The sequence below is a fragment of the Capsicum annuum genome, chromosome 2 (assembly GCF_002878395.1).
Source record: "Capsicum annuum cultivar UCD-10X-F1 chromosome 2, UCD10Xv1.1, whole genome shotgun sequence".
In the NCBI taxonomy this organism is placed as follows: domain Eukaryota; kingdom Viridiplantae; phylum Streptophyta; class Magnoliopsida; order Solanales; family Solanaceae; genus Capsicum; species Capsicum annuum.
In genome coordinates, this window is record NC_061112.1 from 23499116 (window position 1) to 23509338 (window position 10223).

General features: G+C 35.1%; 1 long non-coding RNA gene across 1 annotated transcript; it reads right to left on the reverse strand.

Moving 5' to 3' along the window:
- Positions 1-1657: 1657 nt before the first annotated feature.
- LOC107857625 lies at positions 1658-7603 on the reverse strand. The gene is made up of 2 exons (XR_001670926.2): positions 7012-7603; positions 1658-1883 (listed from the first exon to the last, which is right to left on the reverse strand). It is a non-coding gene; the product is annotated as an uncharacterized LOC107857625 (long non-coding RNA).
- Between the last annotated feature and the right edge of the window lie 2620 nt (positions 7604-10223).

Below are 10223 nucleotides of genomic sequence, written 5' to 3' on the forward strand. Positions count from 1 at the left end.
TTATAATATAAATAATCAAATAAGTGTTATAGTACGTGTTTAAAAGGTTTAAGGCGTTTCCAAACAAGTTTGAGCTTAATTAAGTCACTTAGAGTTTAGACGAGAAAATTAGTGTTACTAGCTTTAGCAAGGTGTCGTTCTAGTTAGTCTCGGAGGATTCTAGTGTGTTAGATGAGTTCTTTATGATGTTAATATGTAATATAATGTGGAACAACTTGTTTGTAAGGGGCAAAGTGTAATTGAGTCAAGTCAAGAGTCAAAGCAAAATGTTGAAGATTAAGCGAGCAAGCCTAGTCTTAGCTCGTGTCTCTTGCTCATCGTTGTGAATGTTATGTTGTTTTGAGCTCTAATGCTTGTTGTGTGATGTTGTAGGATGCTTGCAGAATTAAATTCGATGATAAATAGATGTGGAACAAGTTGTAATTCAAAGCAAAAGAACGTCACAAAGCTTGGATAAAAATGAAGGATGTTGGAACACTAAGCCAAAAATTTGAAAGCAAATTCCAGTAGCACCAGGCGATATGCCCATACAGCATGCTCTATAGTGGTATTACAAGTCCCGTGATGCTTTTTGTACAGTGGTGCTACAAGGCTTGTGATGCATAGTCCATCCCGGTGGTAATGAGCCCGCGTCGCATGCTTAAATCTGGTTCCCTCATGCAAGTGACATCCTACACTCCTATACGGATTATGATTGGTTTACTACATATACACACATTAAACACTTTGTTAAACATCTTGGATGAATTAGGAGGCTGCTGAACTTCATCTTTTAGGTTTTATTATTCTTAATTTAGCTTTCTATTAAATTATAACACCCGTTGGATTGTGATTATGTCAATTAGTGGCTAAAAACTCCCTTTCCGAGGTTAAAGCCAAGAACATGACTATCATCATTTTGAATTTAATTCATATTTGGTTGTGTGTTCATCTTTGTTTTAATTATTTTAAGGATTGCGCACCCTTAAAATATATCAGTTGTTGACCTTGTGATCTCGAAAAGGGAATAGGAAGATAGAACATGGAGATGAATAAAGTAAGGTTCATAAAATAAGGAATTTGAATTAGCTTCTAAGACAGGGATGTACCTAGAAGCCTTACTTGATTCACTTGTAGGATGATAACGTTAAGAACTTAATTGGATTATTACATCCCCGCTCAATGATGTAGTTGTAATATCCAAGTAAGGTAAACGAATAGAGGTCGGGAGACCATGATCATATGATTAACCCTACGAATCAACAACCAAGATAAGCAATTTAAAGAATGAAGTTCAATAATGTAGTATGATTATTTGAAGTGCTTTAACCCTGGGCTTTCCCCTAATGATTGTCTCAAGACCTTTATTTTATGCATTGTTTATTTTACCTTAGTTTACAACTATTTAAAACTCTCTTTTGGTTACGCTTGCATCAATAAATCTAAATGGTGAATTAGAATTGAATAGTCGTTAGAACAAGTCCCCATGGGACTGATATTTGGCTTTCTTGAAGGACACTATATTACTTGGTAGACCACGTATACTTGTGTGTGTGCTGTCGCAACCCGATTTATAAGTCATGATGGCACCTACTAAATACCGCTAGTAGGTAAGCTGAACCGTAGCCCGAAGCTATATGCAATGGGCTAACTAGGTGGAAAATGCCGAAAATGAGGGGATGATAAATAACTGCAACTTATAAATAAGCAAAACTATAGAAATGGTCAAGAGATTGCCAACAATATAGATAACCATCCCACGACCTAGTAGAGTCAGTACAAGAGCAACTATAAAGACAACTCAAGTTATAAAATAATCAATACAATTTGTCTCAAATCGAAAGACAAGACATGAATAAGATAGAAGGAAATGTGCAACTTGACTCCAAGAGCTCACCTTATCTCTGAAATTCAACACAGCAAGATAGATTAATCAACATCGGCAACTAATTCTCATATCTACACCAAAAAGGTACAGAAGTGCAGCATGAGTACCAAAACATGGGTACTCAGTAGGCATCATCGGTCGACTGAGCTAAATAATTATATAAATATGCTAGAATGCAAGATAACATAACTAAGTCAGGATAGAGTCAAACTTGAATCGACTCGAACATCGTTGTGCATGAATAATTAGATAAACCGGAATAATAACACAACATAAAGGATCACACACATGCAACTACAACAACAAAATTGGCCCCCATAAGCCAATCAGTGTGGAAAAGTAAATAACTTAATACAGGCCCCCATAAGCCTGGAGGGTACAATAAACTAAAGCGTAACCCAAATCACCATCATCTAACAATTTCCATGAAACAACTAGAATCCATGTATGTCATGCCTCATTATAATCATTTCTTGCTTTAGAGTAAACCAGTATCCCTATTCTCAATTATTACACCCCAAAGTCCTCAATGTCATATCATAAATATCATGATCAATATCAGAGTAAATTTCCCAAACTCGAATCAGTAAATATGTAATCAATAACATAATCATCCTCCAAACCCAAACCAAGTATGTTTATATATATGTGAGCAATGTCATAATCATCCTCAAACTTGAATCGGGTAAACATGTCATCAATATTCAAACTCAATCAGTAATTATATATCGTCTATCATAGTAAATAGTCAGACTCAAACCGGTAGAAATATCATCAACATTATAACCAATAGCATAATAAATGGCAGAATCACTAGTCACTAACATAGTTAATAAGCATGAACTCTCAATGCCAACCCAACATAACCATCAAATACCAAAGTTTCTCAATATCACTTCAATAAGCATTTAAGGAGTACAATAAGTGTATAATGGTCTACCAAAATCAGTACAAGTCTTGGCATAAGGCGGGTGGGTCGAAAGGCCCACTTCGAATCCCCGGAGTTTCATTATAAGGCATATTCTACCCCAGACTAGACTAAGGTATCTAAATCCACTCTCATATGTCAACTAAGCCAATTAACCCTAAGATAGAGGTTTTACCTAAAACATGATCAACTAAGCCAATCATGCCGAATTTATGAATTTATGGTTTTCAGATAGCCTAAACAGTCCACCTAACCCAAGTATTTCAAATTTCATCACCAACACCTAAAACCAACCCAAAATCCAACACAATATCATAAACGTACTATGAACTAGCTCAATCTAAGAAGAGGGAAAAACCTAGCCTACCTAAACATCGAAGAAAGCTCGAAGAATGCACTAAATCAACTTTCCCTATCAAGAAGCTTCTACAAGGTGCCACGCTATCAAAGTCACAATTTACTCATTAAGACAAGAACGATGATACCCATATTTCACTAGTGTGCTTTGGGTCCAAAAATGCTCAAAAATCCCATATGGGTCCCCATTTACAGAAATCGAGATTCCGAAGGCAACTCAATATTTCCTTATGCTCAAGGAGTAATTTTCCTCAAAAATAGGTGAAATTTGAGGTACATTGGTGCTAAAATCAAGGCACCAAGTTATAGAGATTTTAAGGAAGAAAAGGGGAAAAGCAACCATAGAATATAGGGATTCTTACCACAAATTCAAAGGAAAACCGCGTAAATAATTATTATCCAAGCTCCCAAATTACCCATAAGAGTTAATCCTAAGTTGTCCCCAATATTTAGGGTTTGTCTCTTGAGATTGGATGTAGAATAGGAAAAACAAGCTGAAAAAATGCTTTTTACACCCTCACCATGTGTTCAGGTATTGCAATCACGACTCAACCCTTGCAATCATGGCTTCTGTCGGTTTGCCAAGGGAGTTTCTATCGCAAAAATGGTGGCTCGATCATGGCACATTGTGTCCTTCCAAGGGTATAGAAATCGCGACCCCTAGCATCGCCACAAGCGAAGGCACCAGCACATTTCTCCAAGTCTCCGTCAACCCTTCGGGATTCATCTAGAATCTTGTATACACAAATAGACTATGCTACCATAACAAATTCGGTGCTTCTGACTCAACGGAGAAGTCAAAATTTCCATCCGAGGTCATTTCATCTAAAAAGTGGGTCCCACGCTCATATTCTATTTTCTTAACTTTCCGATCAATAGGTTAAAATGACTCGGGTGCCTCGCGACTCAAACAAAGAGTCCAAGTAGCTTAAGATCGATATTCTAGAGTTGTTGGAACATTCAAAATTGTCATACAAGGTCATTTGACTGAAGTTTTTTCCCGATATCCAATTTGAACCAGAGAAGACTTCAAAATAAAGAATTGGCTCTAAAAATTAAAAGAACTACCCGATAATCGCACTGTTAGTTCCAGTAAGCCATAAATGTCTTGGGGGAGCTATGGAAAACCTTTAATGGTGAAAATAAGAAAAAATATGAAAAATAACCTAAAGGGTCATTACAAGGTTTATTAAGAATGGGTTTAATGAGAAGTTTATGGACATGATTTTGAGATTGCTACCTAATCAGTGGTATTCTATACTGTTTAATAGGCAATAAAACAGCTTTTTTTTCATTCAACTAGAGGAGTAAAACAAGGTCATCCTTTGTCTCTAGCCTTGTTCATCATATCTGCTAAGGTTCTAACTAGAGCCCTTAATAATTTAATGGAAGATGAAAATACAAGGGGTTTGGCGTTCCTAAATAGAGTGACAAGGTCATTATCTTGCATATGCAAATGACATTATTATATTTACCTCTGCTGATTCTGAATCCTTAAAGATGATCAAGGCAACTCTACACGAGTATCAGAAGATTTCTGGCTAAATGATCAATATTAGTAAGTCATTCTTCTGCATGCATCAAAAGGTTGTTGATACACTAGTCTAGGATGTGACTTCTGTTATGGGATTTCAAAGAGGTACTTTTCTATTTAAATATTTGGGATGTCCTATATTTCATGCTAGAAATTGAAAAGCTTTTTGTAATGATCTCATCAGAAAGATCAAGGATAAGCTTCGACAGTGGAAAAAGAAGTTGCTCTCATATGGAGGGAACGATGTATTGATAAAGAATGTTCTATAAAGTATGCCTCTATACCGACTTTCAGTCATGGCCCAACCAAATATACTATACAAAAAATTCATAAAATATTTGCTATTTTTTTGGAGTGATAAGGAAGAGAGGAGAAGCAGGCACTGGACAGCTTACCAAAAATTGTGTTTACCAATAGAGGAAGGAGGTATGGGTTTCAGATCTTTATTTGAAATTTCAAATGCTTTATTTGTCAAGCTATGGTGAAACTTTAGAACTTTAGGCACTATTTGGTCCACTTTCATATGGAATAAATATTGCACGAAGAAAATTTTCACTATGGTTTTATGGTAAGTAGGATCATAATTATGGAAAAGGATGCTTGAAGCTAGAGATGGGGTGGAGCACTGTATCTGGTGGGAACCAAAAAATGGCTCTACCAATTTTTTGTATGACAATTGGTTAAAGTTGGGCCCTTTATAGCAACACATGCCAACTGATCATGGGACTAGTTTTGTAGAGGTAAAGCACTATTTTCAGAATTACGGGTGGAATGAAGATTTTCTTTCTCAATACTTACCTAACTTTTTGGTAAACCACATTCTGGAGGAATATCCTAAGATGGTACAGACAAAAAAGGGACAAGCCAAGGTCGTTGCTTACTAGTAATAGTAAATTCACAGTCAAAAGTGCTTAGGAAGCTCTAAGGTGTAAGGAGGATAAAAGGTGGTTCTTTAAGTAGATATGGATGAAAGGTTTACCTTTGAAGATTTCATTCTTTATTTGGAGAGTGTGGAATACAAAACTACTAGTTGATGACATAATAGCCAGAAAAGGAATGTACATGGTCTCAAGGTGTAGGTGTTGTGTTAATCCTTGGATGGAGGACTTGAATCATCTATTTTAATTAGTTAGTTTACTTAAGAGAGTGGAGACTATATGCAAGTGCAACATGTATTCAAGGGAACTCTACATAGCATAATCATGCCATTTTCTATTTAGTGGAGAGCTAAAACTTCTTCTAATGTTAAAGCACTCATCTAGGCATCTCTACAATAATTATGTGGCAACTTTGAAAAAGGAGAAATTGTATTGTCCACGGAGGAACAATGTCAGAACATAGGGCAATTCATGAGATTAATCAAAATCTTTACTTTTTGGCAAAGGTAATATTTCCATCAGTCTTATATCTCCCAAGTAGTTGGCCACATCTGATCGATAAAGTGGAGAATAACAGGAGGTCTGGTAGAAGAGAGTGCAGACTAGTGAAGTGGAAATTTCCACCTACAGGGACATTCAAATGTAACACTGATGCTCGTTCTAATGGTACTAACATCTCTTCGTCTTTTTGCATTAGAAACAGTGAAAGGGATTTGATTTATGTTGCAGCCAAGATCATCCCTAGCGCTAATTATCTAAATGCAGAATCAATAGCTATTAAAGAAGGGGTGGAGTATTGTGTGAGACATAATATGTTTCCACTACTAGTAGAAACAGACTCACTAATTATGCAGATGGTACTAAATGGATCTTGGGAATGTCCATGGGCTCTAAGTAGAGGAGTTGGTTTGATAAATAAAGGGAGAAAGAAGGGAGAGATGCACATCAAGCATAATTACAGAGAAGGAAATCAGCTTGCAGATTTTTAGTTAACAATGTTATTCATTTTGCAGGTACAGGTACAAGTATAGTTATATACAAAAACAGTCAGCAGCTACCACAAAAGCACAATAAATTCTATACTCCAATAAACTTCAAATTCCATATGTGAGGGTAAAGTCAACTAAGGAATGGGATCCTCACCAATAATATCCTTTTGGAGGAATTAGAGATGGACACAAAAGCACACAAAGATAAGCATCACACCAACCACAATATTTCTCAGCATTTATTCGAGAATTTTACAAAATAGTACAAATAACATTTTTATTGTATGGTTTTATACAATGATAATTCGTAGGGTAGTTGAGGGTTCCTATGGTGGTGATGTTAAATTTGTACGAGTTTCATTTCACTAAGAAAAAATTTACAAACAGATGAATATTAGTATGAAACAAAAAGAAACTTCTTTCCAAACCCTAAATCTAGAAATTACTAATGGACATACCTATTGAGGCATTAGATATAGCCTTTGATGATTATCAAGCTTGAAGAAGACTTCCTTTTTGGGACAGAAACACTACATCTGTGAGAGATTGAGAGGTTTCCTGAGTGATTTCTACCAAAACATCGATGAAATTAAGAGGTAATAAAAGTAGCTAAAATAGGGAATCAAACTAGTGAATGAAGAAGATGGGTCATTTAGCTTAAAGAACTCGATTTCTACTACTGATGCCTCAGTTCAATCTCCATCTCACCTGCAATGGCTCAAGTGAAATAGCGTAATCGTTCTTTGGTCTCATCATTTTCCTTTTTTGATTTGTTTTGTTGGATTATTCGGATTTTGCTTTTTATTCCTTTTTTGCTTTGGACTATGGAGCTTGGTTGTTCGGCTTTTTGTGCCTTGTAAATATGTGTTTGTCATAATAAAAGGGCTCAAAGCCAATTTTTGTTTGAAAAAATTAAAAAATATTTTTTTCGGGAAAACAAGTTCCTTGGAAATATGAAAAATGACTTCCGTAATAAAAATAGAAAAAATAAGTTTCATAAGTGACATTCTACGTTTATTGTATCCCCACCCACCCACCTAACACCTCCAACCCCTACCCCCTTGATTATTCCACCCCCGAGGCCCCACCTAAACCCCCTCCACCTCTATAATTTTTTGCTAGATTATATATAAATACTCTTGAGATAATAATTTTTTGCTTACTTACCAAACACTAGAAAATAAGTAAGAACTCAATTTTTTTCCAAGAAAATATTTTCTTCCATACCAAACACACCCTGATTACTAATTTTCAAAAACACATCACATACATTAGGCATGTACATGATCAGGTTGGTTCGAATTTTTATAAATACGAAAGCAGACTATTTGTATCGAGTTTTTAAATCTATAAACCAAATCAAATCAATAAAGTTTGGGTTTTTCAACTTTGATTTTTTTTTGAGTTTTTTTATTTTCTTGAATTTTTTGGATTTTTTTGGTGGGTTTTGGGGTGAATTCCTTATAAAAACGTTTAATTAATTCATGATTCAATTATTTCCTAGTCCTAGTAATATACAACTATATTTAGGTATAATCTAAAAAATTGACACAAACTATGAAATGAGGGTGACAACAAAATATTCAACAACAATAATAATAAAATCATATAAAATAAACTTTGCATATCAATAAGTTATAATAAGAAATAAGTATAATTTGAAAATATTAATTCATGCTAAAATAAGTCTAAAAAATATTAATCACACAACTAATTATTAAATTAAAAAATTAGAATATATATTTATGCTAAGCTAAAGAATAGATATCGAACATTAGTGTCATTCTTAGTGTTTAATTAAATATTTTTATTAGTATTATGTAATACCCCGAATATTTCTAACTCAGTCCAGTCCTTAGTACGTGCTTATAGCACTTAGAACTTGAAAATAAAGCTAAGAGTTGAGGGACTTAGTTATTTTTTACTCCTTTTAAACTTTGAGGATTTTCAAGTAGACCTTCCGGGCTCCGAGACATTGATTTTTGAATTAAATTATATTCAGGGGTGAAAATAGCATGTCTCGGGTAAGTTTTAGTATTTTTGGATGAGGATTGGATCACATTCGAACTGGCAAAATAGTAGATCACTTCGATTAGGTCGCAATGCGGTGAATATCATGGTGAGGAGTCCATTGCGTCGCATTGGAGGCCAAATTGGTGTTTGTTAGTTTCCAGTAGCTCATCACGATTGCACTGCATCATGGTAAGGATTGCGATGAGCATCCCATCACGTCGCAACAAAGCCTAAATCAGCATTTGTCAATTTCCAGTGAGTCACCGCAATTCCACCGCATTGCGGTGGTTATCACGATGACCCCTTAACCGCATCGCGGTGAAGCCTCAATCGAGACTCCAGTTATGAATTTTAAATTTCAAGGGAATCATAGTCTTTTTCCCATGCCTCCAAATCATGAAAACAGATGATTAATAGTATTATTAGGCAAAATATGCTCATTATTCATCAAATTCCTCTCAAATAAAACCCTAAGCTTCAACATTCAACTTCAAGAATCCCCAAATTCCACCATTCTTTTTTCAAGATAGTTCAAAATTCAAGGTTCCCAATTTAAGAATTCCAAGAATCAATCCTCAAGAGCACCAATAGGAACTCAAAATCAAGCTTCTTTATTTAATTCATCAATTAAGGTATGTGGGATTTATGAACAAGGGTAATCCCTTCACCCTTGTGCCCAAAACTTGCTTTTAATTATATTTTTACATGAATTTCAATTTATGGTTCATACGCAATAATTATTATTGAAGATTTTGCTATTACAAGAGATTTAAATAATGATTTGCATCTTTATTTTTACATGTCCATACGTCTGGCTTGTTTTACATATATTGAGAATTGAATTTCATTATTATGACTAGAACTGTGCAAAGACTTCATGAATTTAACTATTGAGCATGTTTTGAGATACTTTGACACAATTTGAATTATTGGTTATTAAGTCTAAGATTTTATGTTGATAATCTGGGAGATTATGCTTTTGAGCATCCCATAATATGTTTAAAATCAGCTTTGAATAAAGGTTTAATCTTTTGATATTTAGACAAAGATATGGAATCCACTTATAGCTTAAATTCAGTTTTTAAACAAACAGATGCACAATTAGCTTTCGGTATGAATCATTATGTCATTTAAAGTGGATTTCCTACAGAATGATAATACAGATTAAAGGGAGAAGTATTTAGCACCGAGCGGAAATGGTGGGTTAAGCGCATCCTACTTTCTTAGAACTATGAGCCAACGTAGGTACGGTTTCAAATTATTTCCATTTCTATATGGATGACAGTCACAGATATTGTCACGCCTCAAATCCTATTGGGGCAGACTGGCACCCGTAACCGAGGAGGTCCGAGAGAACCAGCTCATTACCTTATACTTCCCATGCATACCTCTATGACAACCCAAAATCCGGACAGCATCATGTCGCATATAAAAGGAAATAATCACCTGTATAAGCTCGAGCACACATATATATGTATATACAATACTTGACTGTTGGAGCCATCACGTCTATTAACAAAACACCACCTTAACTGTACATTAGGTCTACAAAGCCTCTAGACAATACACAAAGTTTAACTAAGGTCGGGACACACCCCGCCATATAACTAACTTTTATACAATACCAAAAGTGACTGGATATGACACGGAAAGCCCC